The sequence below is a fragment of the Giraffa tippelskirchi genome, chromosome 9, assembly GCF_054371585.1.
Source record: "Giraffa tippelskirchi isolate mGirTip1 chromosome 9, T2T-mGirTip1v1.2.pri, whole genome shotgun sequence".
NCBI lineage: Eukaryota > Metazoa > Chordata > Mammalia > Artiodactyla > Giraffidae > Giraffa > Giraffa tippelskirchi.
In genome coordinates this window covers 145721693-145747187 of record NC_137283.1, presented here as the reverse complement: position 1 = coordinate 145747187, position 25495 = coordinate 145721693, and the positions used below count along the sequence as shown (strand labels likewise).

Here is a 25495-nt window from a genome sequence, read left to right as displayed (position 1 = left end):
AATGCTTCCAAAGTGGCATTTTCATTCACAAGTTTGGTGCCCAGGCTGAGATGACTTAAAGGCTGAGATGACTTCAGGACTTACCTGGTCGTGCAGTGGATAGGAATCTCCCTGCCAATGCAGGAGACACAGATTTGATCCTTGGTCCAAGAAGATCCCATATGCCATGGAACAACTAAGCCCGTGCATTGCAACTACTAAGCCTGTGCTCTAAAGCCGAGGAGCTGCAACTACTGAAGCTGTAACTGTTGTGATAAATGCACCCAAATTTACACAGAAAGGGCCCATTTTTAAAACTGTAATATATTGGGTTGGCCAAAAAGTTCGTTTGGTTCTTTCTGCTGTTGTTCAGTCGCTCAGTTGTGTCTGACTCTTTGCGATCCTATGAAGGGCAGCACACCAGGCTTCCCTGTCTTTCACTATCTCCTGGAGTTCGCTCAAACTCACGTTCATTGAGTCCGTGATGCCACTCAGCCATCTCAACCTCTATTGCCCCTTCTCCTCCTGCCCTTAATCTTTCCCAGCATCAGGGTCTTTTCCAATAACAATGTGCTTTCCAAAACATTGCAGCAAATCCCCAAAGAACTTTTTGGCCAACCCAATATGATGTCTCAAGCACGTCCCTTTTTCTTTCATTATTATCAGACTTGCATTTGGGGTTAGCCAGTAAGAGTCACAAATTAAGCTTCATTTTTAAGTATTAAGCAAGCAAAGAGAAGACTTGTGTAGTAGAAAAAATATTGTTGTCAAAACTTTGAAGATGGTAAAGATGCCAAAACTCCATGGTAAACATGGAGTCGAGAAAATATTGAATCCAAATCACCAACTCAGGACAACAATGGGACAGAACCCATGCAAGATCTGCCATGGGCCATTGTCAGACAAAGGTTTTACCCTCTTTCTACTCCACAAGTAGCGTAGACTCAGTCACAGCCCACTGAGACATCATTCCATAACCAAGTGGATGGATATCACCACTGCTTCTTAATTCCTGTCTTCAGTCTGACAGCCAGCATACACTTGCCTCTGTTCCTCTCAGACTAGTTTTTGAGTAAAAATAACATTCTATGACAACAAATAGTTAAGTAGGAACAGGAGCTTGAAATGAGGGAACTATTATTACAGGTTTCATTCTAGGTGTCTGCTGCTGCTGCTGCTAAGTCGCTTCAGTTGTGTCCAACTCTGTGCGACCCCATAGACAGCAGCCCACCAGGCTCCCCCGTCCCTGGGATTTTCCAGGCAAGAGTACTGGAGTGGGGTGCCATTGCCTTCTCCGTCTAGGTGTCTATGACCCTGGAACTTGATAATCCTTTGGTTATTCATCGTTAGTATTGGTGGTGGTGATGATAGTATTTGACCGGGGTTTTAATGGTGATAGGGCTTCCCAGGTGGCACTAGTGGTAAAGAACACAGCTGCCAATGCAGGAGATGCAAGCGAGGGGGCTTTGATACCTGGGTTGGGATGATCCCTTGAAGAAGGGGATGGCAGCGTACTCCAGTATTCTTGCCTGGAGAATTGCATGGACAGAAGAGCCTGGTGGGCTACAGTTCATGGGGTCTCAGAGTCAGACACAACTGAGCATGCACGCTCCTTAAGTGCTAGAAATAATTGGGCTAATCCTCTTTTTCATTCTGGTCATAGAAAAGTATTCCAAAGAACCGAAAACAACACTTTTCCTCTCCTCTTGCTTGATTTTCTATCCCATCTAACAAGTGTTCTCCTTGATCCCAATACATGGGAAACTGATAGAAAAATTCAACTGACTGTGTATGTTCAAGACTCAAAGGTTTGCGTTTTCTATGAATTCCAGCTCTGGCTTTTTCTACCTGTATTACCTTGTGCAACTAATCTCAACCAGTTTTCCTATCTGAAAAAATGATGAGAAAAATAATATCTATTTTAAATGGTTGTGGTGAAGTTAAACGAAACTCTGCATGTAAAGTGCTTAGCATATTATAAATATGCAATAAAATCAGTAAATGTTAACTGTTCTTAGCTATTATGTTTCTAGTCCCAGCTGGAGTTGATGATTTTAACTTTTTCCTCCTCCATTCTGCATAATCGCAGTTTTGAAACTTCATTTATCTCCAAAACTTTACCATTTCCATGCTCACCCTCGGCTGATTGCTTCTCTACAGAGAAAATCTTCCTCCGTGGGGAACCCAGACATTCTCAAAGCCCCTGACTGCCCAAGGGTTTAGAGTCCTGGGTGCTAGAATGCAAACTCCTGACATGTCCCTTTTTCTCTGCCCCACCTTCCTCCACATACATGTACATTACACAAAGCATGGCAGACACAGAACCTGGCCTTGTCTTCATCACGAGCAGGCATTTCTTGGCCAAGCTTCCCCTTGAAACAGGCCAATTTATGCAAGGGATGCTTTCTCAGTGATTCAAACCACTGGGAATCTGGGAACCAGACCAGAACTTATTCTGTTGATAGTTTCCTATGCAAACCACAACATGTCAGTGTACGCACTTTTACCAGGGACAATGGACAGGATCCATTCCAGCTCTAATTTCTCATCATTATGATGTTTTAATACTTCTGAGCTGTGGCCGGTGGTGTTTTGGAGCCCATTTAGGCTGGCTTACAAGAGCTGATTAATAACTTTTTAAGAATCCTGTAAGCAGTTGTCATACAGAGCCATTATTTATTTATTTATTTATTTATTATTAAATAAATTTATTTATTTTGCTGCAGCTGCTGCTAAGTCGCTTCAGTCGTGTCCGACTCTGTGCGACCCCATAGACGGCAGCCAACCAGGCTCCGCCATCCCTGGGATTCTCCAGGCAAGAATACCGGAGTGGGTTGCCATTTCCTTCTCCAGTGCATGAAAGGGAAAAGTGAAAATGAAGTCGCTCAGTTGTGTCCGACTCTTAGTGACCCCATGGGCTGTAGCCTACCAGGCTGCTCCGTCCATGGGATTTTCCAGGCAAGAGTACTGGAGTGGGGTGCCATTGCCTTCTCCTTATTTATTTTAGTTGGGGGCTAATTACTTTACAATATTGTAATAGTTTTTGCCATACATTGACATGAATCAGCCATGGGTTTACATGTGTTCCCCCTCCTGGACCCCCCTCCCACCTCCCTCCCCATCCCATCCCTCTGGGTCATCCCATTGCCCCGGTCCTGAGCCCTTGTCTCATGCATCGAACAAGGAATGGTGTTCTGTTTCACATATGATAATATACATGTTTCAATGCTATTCTCCCAGAACGTCCCACCCTCACCTTCTCCCTCAGAGTCCATAAGACTGTTCTATGCATCTGTGTCTCTTATTCTGTCTCACATATAGGGTTATCGTTGCCATTTTTCAAATTCCATATATATGCATTAGTATACTGTATTGGTGTTTTTCCTTCTGGCTTACTTAACTCTGTATAATGGGCTCCAGTTTCATCCATCTCAATAGAACTGATTCAAATGTATTTTTTTAATGGCTGAATAATATTCCATTGTGTATATGTACCACAGCTTCCTTATCCATTCGTCTGCTGATGGACATCTAGGTTGCTTCCATGTCCTGGCTATTGTAAACAGTGCTGCGATGAACATTGGGGTACACGCGTCTCTTTCAATTCTGGTTTCCTCAGTGTGTATGCACAGCAGTGGGATTGCTGGGTCATATGGCAGTTCTATTCCCAGTTTTTTAAGGAATCTCCACACTATTCTCCATAGTGGCTGTACTAGTTTGCATTCCCACCAACAGTGTAAGAGAGTTCCCTTTTCTCCACACCCTCTCCAGCATTTATTGCTTGTAGACTTTTGGATAGCAGCCATTCTGACTGCTGTGAAATGGTACCTCATTGTGGTTTTGATTTGCATTTCTCTAATAATGAGTGATGTTGAGCATCTTTTCATGTGTTTGTTAGCCATCTGTATGTCTTCTTTGGAGAAATGTCTGTTTAGTTCTTTGGCCCATTTTTTGATTGGGTCGTTTATTTTTCTGGAATTCAGCTGCAGGAGTTGCTTGTATATTTTTGAGATTAATTGTTTGTCTGTTGCTTCGTTTGCTATTATTTTCTCCCATTCTGAAGGCTGTCTTTTCACCTTGCTTATAGTTTCCTTTGTTGTGCAAAAGCTTTTAATTTTAATTAGGTCCCATTTGTTTATTTTTGCTTTTATTTCCAATATTCTGGGAGGTGGGTCATGGAGGATCCTGCTGTGATTTATGTCGGAGAGTGTTTTGCCTATGTTTTCCTCTAGGAGTTTTATAGTTTCTGGTCTTACGTTTACATTATTTAAAATTACATTATGCAAACTTACATATTAAAGGAATAATATTAAAAATAAAGACAATAAACACTTAAAATGTATCACATCCTTATTATTATACTACATTTTTTCTCTTCTCTCTGCCTTTGAGGTTGTTTACACCTACTCTATCCATGTGTTAGGAAGAATTTATGACTATACGCTACTGCGTATCTCCTCCCAACTCTGCAATAAGCAATGCTGTGTTTGTAGCTTTAAACTGATCATGGTAGCCACCAATCAGAGATTGATTTATTTTTTGTTGATTGTCTTGACATGAGAAGTAATGAAGAAAATGTTAACAATGCAGATTAAACCTCTAAATGTCTGTAGCTATTACAGTGTGAGTAGCACAAAAAATTGAGGGCTACTGCCCCAGTATTTGAAGCAAAGAAATTGCTCATGTCACTCACACACTAATGACGTTCTCACAAACATCTTCATTGTTTTGCTTTCAATTTAGTCTTACTTATTAATATAAAAAATAGCAACTAACATTCATATCAGAACTGTACTCATTCATCAATTACAGCCATAGGTTGGCTAGATATAAATAGAGTTCAGCAAAAATCATTCTCTGAGAATCAATTGGCTACATGGCATTAGAGATAAAGAGTATTTTATATTTTGTTATTATTTGTGAGTTGTGCTACACATCCTTTATAGCATTAAGGTTTATAATATATTTACATACATGCATGTGTGCATGCTAAGTTCCTTCAGCCTTGTTCAAATCTTTGCTACCCCATGGACTGTAGGTCTCCTGGCTCCTCTGTCCATGGAATTCTCCAGGCAAGAATACTGGCAGGGGTTGCCATGCCCTCCTCAATGGGATCTTTGGGACTCAGGGATCAAACTTGAGACTCTTACATCTCCTGCATTGGCAGCTGGGTTCTTTACCACTAGTGCCACCTGGGAAGCCCATTTATGTACATATATATGCACAGATTTTTTTCAAAGAGCTTGTCATTAAACATTTACTAGAACACTACTGGTGCTATGACTGTTTCTATTGATTCCTTATAGAAGGGTCAGACAGAACTCAGAGAAGTTTTATCTATTTTCAAATGCCACATGTAAGGAGTTCCAAAATTCTCATGGTATTGATTTTTACTTCTTCAATACTCATATGGCATCTTTGCCTTATTTACAGAATGACTATGATGTAATGAGGCTGATCTGATAATAAACAGACCCGAGAAGCCCAATAAACAGACCAATGCATGGTAAGTCACTCCAGTCATGTCCAACCTTTTGTAACCCTATGGACTATAGCCCACTGGCTTCTCTATCCATAGGATTCTCCAGACAAGAATACTGGAGTGGGTTGCCATGCCCTCCTCCAGGGGATCTTCCTGACCCAGAGATAGAGCCTGCATCTCTTTCCTCTTCTGCATTGACAGGTGGGTCTGTACCACTAGCACCACCTGGGAAGCCCAGTCAGTTCGGTCGCTCAGTTGTGTCCGACTCTTTGCAACCCCATGGATTGCAGCACACCAGGCTTCCCTGTCCATCACAACTCCTGGAACTTGCTCAAACTCATGTCCATAAAGTCGGTGATACCATCCAACCAACTCATCCTCTGTCGTCCCCTTCTCCTCCAACCTTCAACCTTTCCTAGCATCAGGGTCTTTTCAAATGAGTCAGTTCTTCCCATTAGGTGGCCAAAGTATTAGAGTTTCAGCTTCAGTATCAGTCCTTCCAATGAATAGTCAGGATTGATTTCCTTTTGGATTGACTGGTTGAATCTCCTTGCAGTCCAAGGGACTCTCAAGAGTCTTCTCCAACACCACAGTTCAAAAGCATCAATTCTTCAGCGCTCAGCTTTCTTTATAGTCCAACTCTCACATCCATACATGACTACTGGAGAAACCATAACTTTGACTAGATGGAGCTTTGTTGGCAAAGTAATGTCTCTGCTTTTTAGTATGCTGTCTAGGTTGGTCATAGCTATTCTTCCAAGGGAAGCCCAAAACCCTCCACTAATCTAAGGAAGTAGCTCTGGATTTAGGATACTTCTAAACCCAGGATCTGCTTTTTGCTTGATTATCAGTGAAGCATTAGGAGAAGGAAGCAAAAGTTCCCTGTGTGATGCCATAGTGAAAGAAGGCACTGGATATGCTCCTTCTCTGGATTGTTCTCCCACCAGTTCATTCAGCCAAAACCTGTGGTACAAGTAGTTCTTCTTGCCCCTGCCCTACTAGGAAGATGCACACCACCTCTGCCTAAATTTGAGAGGGAATCTGATTTAAGCCCTGGGTATATGAGGAGATTGGCTTCCCTGGTGGCTCAGCGGTAAAGAACCCTCCTGCCAATACAGGAGATGTGGGTTTCATTTCTGAGTGGGGCAGGTTCCCTGGAGAAGCAAATGGCTACCCACTCCAGTATGCTTGGCGGACTACAGCCCATGGAGTCTCAACAAGTCAGACACAACTGAGCAACTAAATGACGACATAGGAAGAGACATGCGCTGGGATGGATTGTACACAGGATCTTACATGCACCTCAGCTCCCAACAACTTGGCCAACACGTATAATAACAACAACCCAGAAAGATTCAGTAGTCAGATGAGACGACATATTGAGAACTTAGTAGAGCTAAATTGTATGCGACAGAAAAGACGAGACTCAGAGGAACATAAAGACTATAAATTCTTTCAAGGTAACAATGAAAATGCAAGAAAGAATTGTTGGTAGCATAGGTCAGAAAGAGGAAATGGAGATACTATGACACAAAATAAGAAAAACTTTGCCTTTAATTATAGAAAATATTTTGAAAATAAGCAATTCTATAATTCTTTCCCAAGGTGAATAACTGAATACCTTTTTTAACTTAATACCTTTTTTAATAGGTATTAAGTAATACAATAAGTATTGGATAACACTAGGAAAATTACAATGAGGAACTTTTTAAATGAATGATGCTTCACTCAAGTATGTTTATTATGATTTTATGCCAATAGATTATATAAATAAGTAGGCTAACATTGAAATTTTAACTTTTTTCCATAGGTTCATTGCATCTGTGATCATATTTTTCCTGAGAATTTTGCTTGCACAGTAGTAATAGAAACTTGAATTTTTCTGCTGTGTATTTCTCATGATAACAAGCTCATTATGTATGATTTCACTGAATCACTTAACTGCAAGTACAGATTAAATTTCACTATAACTGAGTTTCAGGGTGTTAGATTTTTACCTACTAACCACACAATTTTATAGGAACACACTATTTAATAACATGTACTTTTGCAATTTCTACAAGGGTAGGCTCCAGGAGAATCTGGAAAGGGTATGCCTGTCTCAAAGTGGTTTTTTGTTTTTTGTTTTTGCAAATAGGTCTGTTATTCTCAAATGGAAATGAGTGAAATGTTTGATGATTTTTAAATAGCTGGTTATAAATAAGCCTCTTGATTTTAATTTTGAATGTCAAAGTTATCATGATTTTTTTTTTAGGAAAAGAAGTTTAGTTTGAAAACACTTAAACTTAAGTTCTAATGTAAAGTGAAAGATTTGTTTGATCCTCTGGAAACTCACAGGTGGAAGGTAGTGGAAGAGGAGGGGAACACTCACAGACCTCTGTATACCCTAGACTGAAATTCTTGGTGGAGTATGGACATATGGGGAAGAGTTACAGAGTGCTGGATGAACTTCTGGAACCCAGTTGTCTGCCCTGAGTGACATGCATCCCAACGTCAAAATCAAGTACCGCCTTCACTACACAACTGGTCCAAGAGACTCCACGCTTTCAGCAATCCTTATTTGCATGTTTCATGTCATCTAATCTAAATTTTAGGTGTTATATTTTATACTTAATTTTTTAGCTTTACCGTATGAGATATGAAAAGAAAGAAGAAGCAAATTACCCTTTACTTATTCTTTTCTTCCTATTTTTGGAGATCACCAAAATAATCTCTTCTGGAGAGGAAAATCATCCAGTTCTTGGCAATTGCATGGGATAGGCCTAATATTCTCTGTGTGTGCACTTCATGATGTTTTCATCAGTTTTACAGAAGCACTAAGGTTTTGTTGCTTGGGGGCTTAATTTATCACATGTGAGCCCAATATACTTCACGTCACTACAGACTAGAGCTTTGGACCACCTCAGAATCAGTCCCCAAACAGTGATAGCAAAAACCTTTTAAAATTGCAAAAAATTAAATATCCATCTCCAAGAAATTATTCAATTCATTACAGTAGAATTTTCTCTATCCTCATGTGTATTATCGACACTTGGGCACATAGCCAAGCCAGTTTGGCTAGATTGAGAGACCACTACACTTCATCTAATGTAACACTTAAAATAAATAGTTCTCCTGCACTCCTATTCAAAGGAAGATAATGAACTTCTTTGTTAATTCCCAATGATGTGTAATGTTATGTAAAGAAAGATTCTAGTAAGGATCAGGCCATGAGCCATTATCTGAATTGCTCCAAGCTATATTCCCAGTCTCAGAGAGCATTTTTATTTGAAACATTACCTAACCAAAAGGAACTCATGAACATCTTGAGCAAATGCTAGAAAAACTTGTAGTAGGTATTAACATCTTTATTCTACAACAATACCTTCCCACCCAAGTCATTTAGAACCCCTTTTGCTCAATGAAGCTTAATATACCGAAGGGACTCTGGCCACAGGAGCTTTTCATCAGAAATGAAATAAACTGATTTGGAGTTTTGCCAAACATTTATTGATAGAACATATAACTGATTTATTGAATAAGTTGGGCACAGCAGAGTATGAAGACAGAAAAGAAATCTTTATTCTTTCTCATGTCTACCTTTCTTTTTCTCTCTGAGCAATTTCTTACACAGCTTTACCACTTCTCTGTTGTCTTTTGGATAATAATAAACACTATCATCTTTCAGTTCAGTTCAGTCGCTCAGTCGTGTCTGACTCTTTGTGACCCCATGGACCGCAGTACGCCAGGCCTCCCTGTCCATCACCAACTCCCTGAGTCCACCCAAACCCATGTCCATTGAGTCAGTGACGCCATCCAGCCACCTTATCCTCTGTCGTCCCCTTCTCCTCCTGCCCTCAATCTTTCCCAGCATCTGAGTCTTTTCTAATGAGTCAGCTCTTCGCATCAGGTGGCCAAAGTATTGGAGTTTCAGCTTCAACATCAGTCCTTCCAATGAACACCCAGAACTGACCTCCTTTAGGATGGACTGGTTGGATCTCCTTGCAGTCCAAGGGACTCTCCAGAGCCTTCTTCAACACCACAGTTCAAAAGCATCAATTCTTCGGCACTCAGCTTTCTTTATAGTCCAACTCTCACATCCATACATGACCACTGGAAAAACTACAGCCTTGACCAGAAGGGGAATGGATAAAAAGGCTCCCTGACTATGGTAACGTCTCATCACAGTCCTCTCTCCTAACATTGGTTCTTTCTTTCATGGGACACTTCTGAAGAATCTTTCACCCATGCCTACAGAGACTACTCCCCCAGATAACCCCTCCTCGGGCCCATGTAATCTCGGGCTGAACACCGAGAAGCACTCCTCAGTCCTGCTCCCAGTGCTGCTACCTCTGCTGGGTTCTATCTGGTATCAGGCAGCCCTTCAGAGGGGGACCCTTTTAAGGATGAAAGGCAACACTCAGTACCTTTTCCTGCCAAACCTGAAAGGATAGGTGGCTCTTTCTTTTTTTAAAATTCATTTTCAAAATTTTTTTCCACTTAGGTTATTACAGAATATTGAACAGAGTTCCCTGTGCTATACAGTAGGTCCTTTCTGATTATCTATTTTAAGTACAGCAGTGTGAACATTTCAGTCCTAAACTCCCAGTCTGTCCCTCCCCACCACCCTTCCCACCGGTAACCGTAAATTCATTCCCTAAGTCTGTGAGTCTGCTTCTGCTTTGTAGATTAGTTCATTTGTATCTTTTTTAAGATTCCACATGTAAATGATATCATATGATATTTGCCTTTCTATGTCTTACTTCACTTAATGTTATAATATCCAGGTTCATCCATATTGCTGCAAATTGCATTATTTCATTATTTTTATGACTGAGTATATTCCATTGTACGTATGTACTACATCTTCTTTACCCATCATCTGTTGATCACATGCCATCTGTAGGAGACTTTTTCTCTTTCTGCTGCCATCAGAGACAATGTTAGTCAGCTCCTTGCCTTCGGACCTTCCAGGTGAGAACCACAGTCTCTGACACCCCAAAGTCTAGGAGGCACAGGTCAAGTTCTCCAAGAACTTTCCCTTCATGCTTTGCTCTCATCGGCGGTAGTCCCTCAGTGACACAGGACCACGTCTTAATGTCTATGTCATGAGAACAAGATCGAAATGGCAGTTACTATTCTAGCTGATACCCCGGCCAACTTCGAGATGGTTTCTTGAGGCCCTCTGGTTTTCTCTTGATATCCTGGGAAGCGTCCCTATCAGCTACCCAGTGTAAAGAGAAGGCCACTGCACAATCATCCATTTGTTTACTTCAAAGAAACCCTTATCTTCTGGGTATAATAGAGCATCCTTTTCAGAATGTGGGGAACTTGCCACCTACTGTTCTTAGCTTTGAGGCCTCAGCTATGAGTGAAACAGCAAGAAGAATCCTTCCTAACATCCTGTTATACACACGTGCTCTATTCAGACCCCATTCTGTAAAAGTCTTTCTGGGCTTATTTGCCTTCCTTTGTCCATCCATCTAGGTATCTACTCAGGGTATGCATTCCTGCTGTGTGGCTCACCTTGCTCTACAATTACCTAGACTGAAAGTAATACTTTTGAATGCCAGTCATATCCCCTCATGGGCTTCCCAGGTGACGCTAGTGGTAAAGAACCTGTCTGCCAATTCAGAGATATGAAAGACATGGGTTTGATCCCTGGGTTGGGAAGATCTCCTAGAGGAGGAAATGGCAGCCCACTCCAGTATTCTTGCCTGCAGAATTCCGAGGACAGTGGAGCCTGGTGGGTTACAGTTCATGGGGTTGCAAAGAGTCGGATAGGACTAACACAACTTAGCACACACACACACATTTCCTCAGGGCTACTGGAAAGACCACAGGTCATACCCAGCCTGTGGCACACCCACAAATCTGAAAAAAGAAGCCCATTACTCCAAGCTGGAAAACCAGGCTTCTTTCCTTGAAAATCTGGAAATATGTCCCAGGGATGCTTAGGCTGCTGGCAGAGGTGAGAAAACAAACTCTCAGCACATAAAAATGGTTGTTAAAACAAATATAATAAGGATTCACCAAGGGAAATGCCACTTTCTGCAGGTGTGTATTAAATACAGGAGAGAGAGGTATCAAGAGAAAGAACACAGTTGGGGGGGCGGGGTCAGGTGGCAGGCAGTAAGGCTGGTGACATGAGTTTTAGAGGGAGGTAAAGTGAGGATGAGAGGATTTGGCAGGGGGAGGGGCTTGCTTTGTTTTGCTTTATTTTGTTTTGTTTGGAAACTCTGTGGTCTTTAGGCTTGACCAGAAAAACTGGGGGAGGAAGGAAAAGAGATGCAATGTCTCCTTAGACGAGGCACTGCTTAGAAAATAACGAGCCAGAATTTCCTGCCACAATTGGAAGTCCTCAAAAATAAAGAGAAAAAGCTTTTCTAGACCTTTCCACTTCGGGAAACACATTAACTTTCATATAATTTTCTTCTAAAAAATAATCTCAGCATTAGAGCAGAATTGGTTGGTAGGGAATTGACCCAGCCTAATATTATTGGCAATATCCAGACTCTGAGATGATGTTATTTAAACATTCTCAATAGAATCATACATAGAACTGTAACAGAGATTTTGTTGAATTCCTACTATGTGCAGGGCACAAGTGCTGGCAGAAGAGATCATTTAAATAGAATATATATGCTATGAACATTAACTCTGGGGGAGCTGTAAAGAAGTATTTACTTAAAGAAAACTTACCTCTACATTACTGTCTTCAGAAATTTCCATGTTGCCAATTTAAGAGACAAAACTTCACCTCTTGATCATTCTAAACCAAGAATTTTGAATACTTTTAACACTTTTTTTTTAAAAAAAGAGGGTGCCGGAAAGGAAAAGAAGGAAATGTAGAAAATGATATCAACAAATAGATTCAATAATTTACCATCATAAGTTTCCTCAGAGCTGCCAGTAAATCTCTTGCAGAGTACATAATTAATATTTATGAGTGAGGCATTATAAGGCCTACATCTGCCATTGCTTGGTAATTCACTTAAGTTTCTCTAAGGTTCCATTTTCCTAGCGCTGAGGTAGAATCAATTGACCCCAGTCCTTTGGGTAAGGGAGACTGGTTTGGTGTGGAAGAAGAAAATATTTGAAACTCTAGAAGGGTAATCAGAGGCAGTTCATCCTTCTTGGATGGCAAAAAGAAACAGATTTGCACCTGGTAGAGGTTCTGATAATTTGATACAAGTCCAGGAAAAAGTCAAAGGCCTTCACAATAATGCCATAGTTTATTGTTCTCAAGAAGCAGGCTGACTATTCTTTCTGCTTCAGACATTAGATCTCCTTGTGGTCCAAGGGACTCTCAAGAGTTTTCTCTGGTACCACAATTTGAAAGCATCAGTTCTTCTCAAACCAATTAATCCTAAAGGAAATCAACCCTGAATATTCACTGGGAGGACTTGATGTGAAAAGCCAGCTCCTTGGAAGAGACCCTGATGCTGCGAAAGGTTGAGAGCAGGAGGAGAAGGGGGTGACAGAGGATGAGATGGTTGGATGACATCACCAACTCAATGAACGTGAGTTTGAGAAAATTCCAGGAGATAGTGAAGGGAAGCCTGTCTGCAGTCATGCAGACATGACTTAGCAACTAAACAACAGACATTTGACTGTATTATCCCAGAGAAAGTAATTTGGACTGTAACAATATGTGCCAGCATCCCAGGTAAACTTGTGAGGAAATTCTCTTGGTTTATCTCTGGGAAGGAGACTGAAGTGGATCTGAAGTTCCTATCTCCATCAGCAGGACCATGGCCCCTAGTCTTGCCTCTAAATAATTAATGACTGTGCAGACAAGAGCACAGTTTTGAATTAATAATTGGGCTAAGGTTTAGGGAGGTAAAAAGGATGATGGATGCATCTTCATGTGGAAGGTAATGGATATGTTCAAGGAAAGGTGTAGGAGATTGGAGAAAAGATTGACGGGAGAGGCAACAGAGATGAAAGAGATCAAAGGGAGAGAGAGTTTTGAATGGTTCACCCTCCTTTTGAAGACCAAGTCCTTAGATAGAGATCACTCTCTTCTGAAATCTGAGCCATTAGAAATCTTCAACCTCCATCATAGTTGAGTATGTGATGGGTTGGAGAAGACAGCAGGATGGTGGCAAGAAGGAGGGTGATGCCCAGGAGGAAAGGACCACCTTCCCCCTTGTTGGGAGAGGCTTGATCACAGAGGGGATTGATGAGGAACTCCTCCATCGCAGCCCCAATCCCACCCCCATCCTGGTGTTTTCTAAGCAGGGCCCCCTGTGACCTATACAGCAGAAAAATCCCATGAAACTACAGAAAGAGAGAAGGCACCATGGGCCCACATGGCCACCCACCATAGTTAAGTAAGGAAAAGTCTTCAAGACCAGAGTAATAAATATTCAAAGGTATACTGTGAGTATCAAATGAGACCATTTCAGTGAAAATACTTTTCACGCCATAAAGTGCTACACAAGAGTACTATTGTATACCAATATCAATCACATACATCTTGATACAAAGTTATTGGTCTGGCTTCCTGTCTCTAATTCCAAAGTAATCTTTTTTAATGCCTACAGATTATCATTCTGAGCTGAAAGTCATGTGGATTAAATATACATTCTTTTCCTTTTCTTTCTTTCTTTTTTTTTCCTTTGGTATGTATTCTTTATTAACCAGTTGGCTTGTTCCCAAGGTAGGCTAGGACAGAAGACATCGGAAGCTCAGAGCATAAATAAGAAGGCACTGTGTTCATTTACTGAGCTGTTTTGGAGCATCTGCTTTGTCCCAGACAGCGTGAGAAGTACCAGAGACAAAAATAAATAAATAAAAGAACAATTTGTACTCTCAGGAGACCTCAGTCTGGAGGAGGAGACACAACAATTCCGCTGAGTTTAGGACAGGATGTGCTAAGACAGACAATCACCCTTCTTAGGAATGGGTCAGAGACAAACACTGTATCCCAAGGAGCTGGCCTTGCTTATGTGGACAACGGGGTCAGCATAACACCCACACCTATGAAGAGGAAGCTAAATTGGTTGCCTAGTGACTGAGACTGGCAGGTCTGCTGTCGCCCAGAACTAGATTACATAATTAGGAACTCCGGGTTGCAAGGGACACAAACCCCAACTAGAATATGGTGTGTGGGGAAGTGAGCAACAAAATAATACTCAACAAACAAATATCAACCATGTAGAGTGGTTTTGTGTGGTCGGTTAGAGTTTGGGCTTTCCATCATGCCGCCTGCATTTGAATTCCAAGTTCTATTCCTGCTCACTGTATGCTGGGCAAGTTATTGAACATTCCATGCCTTGATTTTCCCATATTTTAAATGGGGTTAAAGAAAGAACTTCAAAAAAATTGCATTGTGGATTGAAGAGAAAATCCTTGAAAAACTTTTTAAACAGTTCTGGAAAAAAGTGAGAGCTCCGTAAATGTTATTATTCATCAGTGTTATGTTTCTAAGCTTCAGCAAACGCTAAATGGTAAGAATTCTTAGGAAGGAAAAATCCATCTCAGGCAGGCAAGCCTCATGAAGTCTGGAATATCATGAACTGGTAAGTCATTGAGAATCTGGGTAGTGCTAATGACCAAGTTATTTTATTTCCTCCCTCACCTAACCCACCTCGGCTATAGATCTATTTGTTGTCACCCATCTTCACCATGAATATCTCAGCTTTTCTTCCTGAACCTGTGTCTACTGCTTCTTTCCTTGACTTGATAGCTTCTGCCTTTCCAGCTTCTGCTAATTCTTGATGTCCCCTTCCTGCTTTCTCTCTACATAGCACTGAACTTCTGCCCCCAGTACCAACCCCACTTCCCTCTGTATTTTACATGCAGATTTTCAAGAGGATCAAATTAGCCCCAATGTCCCTGCCAAGCAAAGCAGTCCTATTAGCCACTTAATAGGTGCTTGGCAAGTCAGTCTCCCTTGAATCAGGTATATGCTCCTGGGGCTTTCAGTAGCGGCCAGCAGAGGGCACTGGTTAGCACAGAGCATGGCCGCTTGAGTGTAAGGATGCACTGAAGTCAGCTTCCTACAGGAGGGCTTGAACCTCCCAGAGGTGGGCACTGGCTCCCTGAAGGAATATGAGGCTTGAACTCTACCTCACCAGTACCTCCAATCATCATCTGTTAGGAAAAAGGAAACAAAAACTTTTTTAAGTGCACAAAACACAAAATACCCATATCTTCTGAATTTCAAACACAATAATTAACATGGTTGAAGTCATCCATAGCCGTCATATCACCTGTATTATAGACCTTGTGTCCTCTTTCATCAAAGAATCTATAATGCTGTTCTGTTAAATTTCTGCCAAACTCTAAAGGATCTAATTTCCTTCTCGGTAAAATGAGATGATTGCACTCTGTTGATCTTGACAATTGCCAGCTCTGACACTCTATAATCTATGACTTTTTATGACATGTCCTGCACTGCAGACTACTTCTAACATCTGTAGGGTCCGTAGTGAGAATATCAATGGAATTCCACACACATAACACAGCATAATATCATAGCACAGAAGTTCTATAAATCAAAGGGAAAAGCAGCTAAATGAAATATGCTTGATAATATACCTTCAAAAAGACCTGGGGGGCTAAATTTGAATTCAGAATTCCTGGACTCCTTAAGAGTTCTGGAATGTGGTAGCACTGGGAGGGCCAGCCCCTGCCTGCCCGGGCCCCCAGCTTACAGCCTGTTTCCTCTCTGCTTCTCATCCCAGGCTGTATCCTGCATGATGGGAGGCTTGTGCACACACGCAGCCCTGCCTCTAGTCCCTATATGCAACTCCTCCACCCCATCCCCCAAACTTCTGCTCCTCGGCCATGCCTGGGACTTAGGGTTGTGCATGCAGCCAGGGGTCTGCTTAAAATGGAGAGACGGCCGGGGGGGGGGGTGGCCATTTGAGCAGGGAATTTGGGGATCCCAGGAACTTCACATGTAGTCCAGAAAGAAAGGTGGGGGCTCTAAGTGGGCACATCCTCTTGGCCTCCCAAACTCCTCATCTGATGAGGGGGGCTTAACCAGAGTAGGGCCAGAGCAGGACCCTCTAACGGAGAAGGCAACGGCACCCCACTCCAGTACTCTTGCCTGGAAAATCCCATGGATGGAGGAGCCTGGTAGGCTACAGTCCATGGGGTCGCTAAGAGTCGGACACAACTGAGTGACTTCACTTTCACTTTTCACTTTCATGCATTAGAGAAGGAAATGGCAACCCACTCCAGTGTTCTTGCCTGGAGAATCCCAGGGACGGGGGAGCGTTGTGGGCTGCTGTCTCTGGGGTCGCACAGAGTCGTACACGACTGAAGCGACTTAGCAGCAGCAGCAGCAGCAGCAGGACCCTCTAAAGCGTGGATCCCTAGCCAAGAGCCACCCTTACCTGTGTCTCAGAGGGAGGGTACTTCTCGCTGTGACTCTCTGGCCCACACCTACCAAATAAACTACCAGGTAACTGTTTTGTCCCAAATTCATTCTTCTGACTTTGAAATTCTATGCAACTAACCTAATAAAAGGATAAATAGAAACAGTTTAGGGAATAATGGACTTACTTGATAAACTTTTGTTTGCATTCTACTGTGTTCAAAAATGCCAGAAAGAAACTTTCTTTGTCTCTACAGTGATAAAGGATTCTTTAAGTTCCCAATCCAATCCCCCTTAAGTCTGACCTTGTAAATTTCATGAGGCACCCTCACTTTATAGATTTCTGAGTCACAAATTTCAGAAATACAGCACAATGAGACAAAAAGAGGTGACATGGTTTGATCACAGTAGTTTGGAAGTCATCACACGGGGCTCAAACCAATTCTGACCAACTCCAAAGTCCAGATCCCCAGCTATCCTCAATTCCCATAAAATGAAATATGTTCAAATGACCCCTGGCCACATTCCACCTTATTGGCATAAGTCAAATAATCTGAAAACATTTTAATTTTGCAAAGTAATATGTTTTATGCACAACTGAATTCCTGTGTCATGCATGAATGCAGAATGAAAAGAACTATGTCCTTAAATTCAAATCAATGGAGACTACTCCAGGATAATAAATCCATTTATTTTAGAGTGAAATGAAAATCAGCAGAGCCAAAGGAGCAAATAAAGCCTGCTCTCTCTCAGTATAACCTTAAAATCCAACTGAGTACAACCAAGCATAAATACATATACACCCACACACCCACCCATACCACCCCCCCACACACACACGGAGTACTTTTCTCCATCATGGTGCAGGCTATTGTTGAATTTCTCTTCTCTGAACTAAACAATGGAATTTCTATTTCTAAAAAATTAACTGCCCATTAAAAGAGAAAATTTTACATTCACTAATGCCACTCATGGATAAATAACAATTTTTTTCTAATTGCCAGAATTACTCCAATTTTGAAATTCTTCAGAAGCTCTGCAATGGCAAGGCTGCTTTGTTTTCTGGGCAGGGTTACAGATGAGCCCTGTCCTCACCTGGCTATAAGCCACTCTCTCAGCAGGCCTTCAGGTCCCCTTGTCAGGGAACTAGGTCCCCTCTTCAGTGGATGCTTGCCCTCTCCTTTGACAACAGTAATTTAAACCCTTAATATGTAGATTTCTAAAAGAGGTTTGTTAAAATATATTTAATACATATCTATTGTGTGCCTTTCTTGTGATTAGCACTATTCTGGCTCTGAGAACAAAGCAATGAAAAAAACAGACAAAAACCTTACCTTCATGGAATGTACAGTCTAGTGATGGGACACAAAGAATAATAAAATAAACAAGATAGATGAGTGGTAGATGGTGTGAAGTGCTATGAAGAGAATCTGTTTATATTGCCCTAGTTATTAATACAAGCTATAATAGAACAGCTTTATCTTTCTAGAATTACAGTCCCTCCATCAGGCTAGGTAGCCAGTAAAAGTAAAGTATTAATAAAATAAAAGTTATTCCTCCATAGGGAGTCATTTGGGATGAGAGAATAACACACACAGGTATATATATACACACACGAGTATACACACACACACACCTCTATTACAACTTGCATCTCAGGCTCTATAAAAACGCTTGATTCTTAGACATGAAAAAAAACCAGTGAATTTGATTTTGGGGTTTTTCTCTCCTAAATCTAGAACAAACAAACCTAAACAAACCTCATCACTGTGGAATACCATAGGAGACATGGTTAAAAATTTAGAAATTATTACATCTCTTAAATTTATGACAAGTATTCCAACAAATGGAATTAAAAGCCATGAAATTAACAGACGCTTACTCCTTGGAAGGAAAGTTATGACCAAACTAGATAGCATATTAAAAAGCAGAGACATTACTTTGCCAACAAAGGTCCGTCTAGTCAAGGCTATGGTTTTTCCAGTGGTCATGTATGGATGTGAGAGTTGGACTATAAAGAAAGCTGAGTGCCGAAGAATTGATGCTTTTGTACTGTGGTGTTGGAGAAGACTCTTGAGAGTCCCTTGGACTGCAAGGAGATCCAACCAGTCCATCCTAAAGGAAATCAGTCCTGGGTGTTCATTGGAAGGACTGATGTTGAAGCTGAAACTCCAATACTTTGGCTACCTGATGCGAAGAGCTGACTCATTGGAAAAGACCCTGATGCTGGGAAAGATTGAAGGCAGGAGGGGAAGGGGACGACAGAGGATGAGATGGCTGGATGGCATCATCGACTCAATGGACATGGGTTTGGGTGGACTCAGGGAGTTGGTGATGGACAGGGAGGCCTGGTGTGCTGCGGTTCATTGGGGTTGCAAAGAGTTGGACACGACTGAGCGACTGAACTGAACATCTCTTAAATTTATGATAAGTATTCCAACAAATGGAACTCCTGAAATTGGAAAACTTACTTTGTTGGAATATTTTGGCATTTAATTTAAGAGGAAAGAAATAAGAGAAAATAAATGTATACTAGTAATTAAGGATCCAAAAAAAGTGAAATTTTCAGATGATGTCCTTGGGTCTGTAAACATGTATTCCAATCTTTCATGGTTTATGTACTTGCAACCATAATTTTAGAACATGAAAACAAATATTCATGGCATGGAAGCATGAGAAAATCCCCCAGTATTCAAGAGAAATAGGATTATTTACACAGTATTGAATTTACTAAATACGGAGACTGCTCAGTTTCAGCTCAGTTCAGTCACTCGATCATGTCCAACTTTGCCACCCCATGAGCTGCAGCACGCCAGGCCTCCCTGTCCATCACCAACTCCTGGAGCCTACTCAAACTCATGTCCATTGAGTCAGTGATGCCATCCAACCATCTCATCCTCTGTTGTCCCCTTCTCCTCCTGTCTTCAATCTTTCCCAGCATCAGGGTCTTTTCTAAGGAGTCAGTTCTTCACATCAGTTGGCCAAAGTACTGGAATTTCAGCTTCACATCAGTCCATCCCAATGAGTATTCAGGATTGATTTCCTTTAGGATGGACTGGTGTGATCTCCTTGCAGTCCAAGGGACTCTCAAGAGTCTTCTTCAACACCACAGTTCAAAAGCATCAATTCTTTGGCACTCAGCTCTCTTTATAGTCCAACTCTTACATCCATACATGACTACTGGAAAAACCATAGCTTTGACTAGACGGACCTTTGTTGGCAAAGTAATGTCTCTGCTTTTTAATATACTGTCTAGGTTGGTCATAGCTTTTCTTCCAAGGAGCAAGCATCTTTTAATTTCACGGCTGCAGTCACCATCTGCAGTGATTTTGGAGCCCCCCAAAATAAAGTTTCTCACTGTTTGCTTTGTTTCCCCATCTATTTGCCATGAAGTGATGGGACCAGATGCCATGATCTTAGTTTTCTGAATGTTGAGTTTTAAGCCTACTTTTTCATTCTCCTCTTTCACTTTCATCAAGAGGCTCTTTAGTTCTTCTTCACTTTCTGCCATAAGGGTGGTGTCATCTGCATATCTGAGGTTATCGATATTTCTCCCGGCAATCTTGATTCCAGCTGTTTTTCATCCAGCATGGCATTTCGCATGATGTACTCTGCATATAAGTTAAATAAGCAGGGTGACAATATATAGCCTTGATGTACTCCTTTCCCAACTTGGAACCAGTCTATTGTTCCATGTTCAGTTCTAACTTGACCTGCATACAGATTTCTCAGGAGGCAGGTAAGGTGGTCTGGTATTTCCATTTCTTTAAGAATTTTCCACAGTCTGCTGTGATCCACACAGTCAAAGTCTTTGGCATAGTCAAAAAAGCAAAATGGAGACTGTACATGTTCATATTAGAAAGAGCTCTACCTAATGTTAATGCATCAACAAACACTCATACATTTATAAGCATATAAAATATCATAATCTGTATCATGTGTCTTCATTTCAACTCAAGTATAAAAACAGTTCTTCACAAATATTGTAGAGGTCCTGAACTCTAAGATGGTAAAAGAGTGCTCTCTTTACAAAAGGGAGCCTTGAATCTCTGAACAGTGAGATGCAGCACATCCCTGAGACTTTCTCTTCCTGGAGTTGGACTAGTTCTGTCTTTATTGAACTTAGGAATGGATGCTCTTCTACTCAGAATTCTAAAAGGCTGAGCAACCAGAGCACTAGGTATGAACCTAAACGAATTAGCCTTGTCACAAGCATCCTTCAATGACCAGGAGTACTAAGCCCAAACCTCCTTTGAGAAAGTGGTAGCTTTTAAACATTTGTCTTTCATACTGTGTTGTGGACAAGGAACAGATCTGCTTTGGGAATATTCTGATGCTCTGTCCTTTGTAGTGTCACTGAGAAATGTACCAGAGCACATCCAAGACCATTCAGAGGAAGAAAAGTGAATTCATAAAGAAGTCTGCCAACTGCAATACTCTGATGGATGAGGCAAGAGGGAAACATCCTTCAACTTTCCCTGAAATGGTGATTGGTTTACTCTCTGAAGCATGAGGGCTGAGTTCCTTACGATACTATTTCTGCCAGAATTCTGCTGTTGCCTTTTTATATCCAAAAAGTTCCCTTTGTTAAACTTAAAATATTTGTCTTAAAAGAATCTGCCAGTAATGCATGTTCATTATACATTCAAGAATCCCAGCATGAGACTGAAATGATTAAGGTCATGGTTATAAACCATTTAAGGTCATGGTTATAAACCATTCGATCTTCAAAAAGTATTTCTTGACCACTTACTTTGTGCCAGACCCTGCACAGGAATTGAACAGAGCAGTGTCTGTGGTGGAAATAGCTCCTGGCGTCATGGAGTCTGGAGTCTAATAAAAAAGGATATAGCTGAATAATTACCACTCAAATGATGGTTATAAAAAATATATAAGACACAGTGGGCTTCCCTGGTGGCTCAGCGGTAAAGAATCCACCTGCAGTGCAGATATGGGCTCAATCCTTGGGTCTGGAAGATCCCCTGGAGAAGGAAATGGCAACCACTCTAGTATTCTTACCTGGAAAATCCCATGGACAGAAGAGTCTGGCAGGCTACAGTCCATGGGGTCGCAAGAGTCGGACATGACTTAGCAATTAAATAACACAACAACAACACATAAGGTGCAAATAACAGAATTTTGGGCACCCTACCTTTGGAAATATCAGGCAAGATATTCCCTCCCAAAGTGACATATCAGCTGAAATGTGAAGGAGTGAAAATTGGTCCTATGAGTACAGAGGAAAGGGTGTTTCAGGGAGAGAAACTTCAGAAAGAGGAATGAGCAGCCTTGCAATTCACAGAACATCCAGGTCAGTGTGCCTGGTAGACTATGAGCAAAGTGTGGTGGCATAAAATGACCAATGGACATAAGTCAGACTCTTTATGACCCTGGTGGCTGTTAAAATATTGACCATTACCTCAGGGGCACTAGGAGGCTTTGAAGGTTTTAAGAAAGAGAATGAAATGACCAGATTTTAATATTTTAAAAGATTGCTCTGGGGGAGGGAGGTGGGAGGGAGGTTCAGAAGGGAGAGGACATGGGTGTACCTATGGCTGATTTTTGTTGATGTTTGACAGAAAACAACAAAATTCTGTAAAGCAATTATCCTTCAATTAAAAACAAATCAATTAAAAAAAAAGATTGCTCTGTGCTCAATCTGAGGTCTGTCCTCAAATGTGTAGAAAGAACACACAAGTCTCTTTTCTGGGCAGAAAATGCAGGCTAAATGCCAACCTGTAAGGACATATTGGGCAAATGTGCTTACAGCAGGGCAACCCACTCTCACTGTTAGAACAGCTTCCAAACACATGCTCCTATGACCATACACAGATTCATGGCTTGGCACATCTCAGTTTCTCACAAGAACAGAAATCTTAACGTGCCCTTCATTGACACTGACCAAACTATAGGCGTAATAAAGTTCTCCTTGAAGGTTTTAAAGGCCCATCCTGTAACTCAGGTCATAGCCTAACTTGCAAATAACTCTGTCAAAACTCTGACACCAATACATCATCAAAGAGACTCTATTCTTTTGCCTCAGTATTTGCACCAGGAAATCAACTGATCTTTGGTTTACATCTCCATCTAGGATTGCTGATTTCTCCTAACTTCAGAGGTTGGTATTTAGTTCTAGCATTAATTACAATGTGTGTTTGGGAAAATCATGTTGGGCTAAGGAAGGAGATGATCTTCTTTTCCTTCCTTTGACTCCCTGCATCCTTTCTCATCCTTTCTTCTGGAGTCAGTAGTTTAGGAAAGGGTCTCAGGCCATTCCAGGTTTGGTTACTACCTCCAGGCTCCATCATCAGCCTCAAATGTGTGGTTGTCAATCTACAATGGCCACATGTGAGCATGTTGGATTCCATCTAGAACCAACCAGCACAACTTCCTGAACACCTGAGAACAAAGGGCTGTGTTATGTCTTTAGAAGCATAAATGTCCTAAAAGAGTGGTTCATCAAGTGTGAGGTCCACATGTTCTCTTGGATCCTAAGATCAGGGTGATGAGACAGAGGTTGGCTGAGCTCTGAGTTCAAGTAGTTTGCCTCTGTATCATCAAGGCCCATAGGGAGACCAAGTCTAAAATCTCTTCTGGCTCCAGGATTCAGCCAGCCTCCTGCTTTAGACATTTTTATTTTATCAGATAAGAGAAAACTTTGAGTGGATGGTTTTTGAAACATCAGAACTTTCAAATTGATATTCATCAGAGTTTCACATGTTTGAACAGGAAGAAGGCCATTGCATGTGAAGAGGAGTGAACAAGGAGAAGAGTAGTAGGATTTAAGAGAAATTTAGTGAGAAGCCAGATTATTCAGATCTTGGAGGACATTGTAAGGACTTCAGCTTTTACTGAAGATGAAATAAGGAATCATTGCAGGCTCTTGAGCAAAGGAGTGACATGATCAGGATGATGTTAAAATTGGCCACTTGTGGACTGAGAAGGGGAAAAGGAACGAGGTAAGAACAAGTTAGAAACAACTGAAATAACTGTAATGAGAATGGATGGTGACTTAGGTCAGAGAGATGGTTGTGAAGAAATAAGAAATGACTGAATACTTTTCAGTATTTCTGTGTCTATCAATCCAGTGTAGATATTACCTCAGGTTAGCAAATAATAAAGTTATCAAATAAAGTAAAATAGAATTATAAGATGTTTGCTGATACCTCTAGGCCATGATGATGTAAAATTCTGAATAACATAGTCAAAGGTTCACTCCACAGAGTGTCTAAGATTCATACTTAATGGTGTGATCACCTGACACATCCTTTGACCCTCTCAGTTGAGGAAGTAAGAGTTTGGGGAGATGGGGTTTGACCGCAAAGGACAACAGAGAAAGAGAGAGACAGATGGACAGGCAGACAGACAGACACAAAGACTGCAGAAGTTGTGAGACTTCAGTACAAATGTCTATATGGCCATTCGCTTCCCACAATTTGACTGTCCTTCTGGTCACCAGGCGCTCTCCTAGTCCACAGAGATGTTATTGCTCTACATGTAAACCAGAGACAGAGCAAAGGATAGAGGCACAATGCAGGTAACATTAATTTGGGCCTAGCCATGCCCCACATGACGCCTAGAATCCTGGGAGAAAATGTAGGATTGAGAGAACCCAGCATCATGTTCTACTCCCTGGAGGAGTGCATTGTCTGGCTCCTGAGAAGAGCCAGGCACATTGTTTTCCATTTCTTTCTCCTCAGTATGACAAAGGCCTCTGCTCTCTGTGGAGTCAATTTTCTTTGTGCCTTATTCTCCTGGAAAACATACTCCTTCAATCATTCCCACTTTTAAAAAGTCTCTTCTGAAAGTCAAAGGGTGTTTCTCTCAACTAGCTCAGACAGAGTTTACACGCACTGCAGCTCTGACGAGATGGGAGGACTTTTCTCCCATGTGCTGGGTCACTGAACACCCTCTCTGGTGGATTTAATCTAATTCAGTCCACTGAGGCCCCTAAACTGGCCAGTTGGTTGTCATCACTAATTAAAGGGAACATTTTAAAGTCATTCCATGAATGATTCACAGACATATCTCAATGTCCTTTGTGTTTGCAATGGCATTCGCAAAAGCAAATGTACTTGAAAAATGTCCCACAGCTACCAGGAACTACTTCAATCAATATTTGCTTTTTTTTGCTTGTCCTTAGCCCTGTCAGGTCACCTTATCCTTGAATTCTGGAAGATTTTTCTCCTTTTTCTCACAATTTGCTTCTAAGTTAGTCATCCCTTCACCATTTTTCCCCTAAATTCCATGATTTCTGTTCTATTATTTCTATGCCCCTGAATCCTTCATATCATTCCAAACCGTTGACCTGAGGTGACCGTGCCATAGTTGGCCATCATTAATGTCTTTAACAAAATGATCTCCAAAAATATTTTAAATCTCTTATCACCAACTCTAAAGCCAATAAACCAAGCTCATGAAAGCTATTAATCAACTGAAGAAACATTTCTGAAAACCATCACCAACTGGGGTGCCACAAGTTTTTCACAGTCATAATCCAGAAGGCAAAACAACCATTTGGCATCAAGGTTAACATTTTATTACTGCACTTTCCCCCAAGGATTCTCTTAAGATTCCAGCCTGCTCATATGAAATGCTGGAAGACAGTAGCAGTTAGAAGGAAGCTTCCATTGCTTGCTTAGAATACCATGCCTCCTAATAGGTGGCTCTACAGTGTGAGAAAGAGTGCATTATCTCCTTTCGTGATGCTGCATCTTGACTCA

General features: G+C 41.3%; 1 long non-coding RNA gene across 5 annotated transcripts in view; it reads right to left on the bottom strand.

Annotated features, from left to right (window-relative positions):
* The window catches only part of LOC145522042 (uncharacterized), a 233776-nt gene that overhangs the window by 143789 nt on the left and 64492 nt on the right, over positions 1 to 25495 (bottom strand). The window contains exons 1-4 of one of the 5 annotated variants that reach the window (XR_014065860.1): positions 21925 to 22091; positions 20221 to 20383; positions 16792 to 16914; positions 14994 to 15541 (exon numbers count right to left, since the gene is read on the bottom strand). The exons of 3 other annotated variants lie outside the window; for them this stretch is intronic. This is a non-coding gene — a long non-coding RNA (uncharacterized LOC145522042). Of the gene's footprint in view, positions 1 to 14993; positions 15542 to 16791; positions 16915 to 20220; positions 20384 to 21924; positions 22092 to 25495 lie in introns of those variants that run through there. One more of the 5 variants, XR_014065861.1, reaches the window with a different exon arrangement.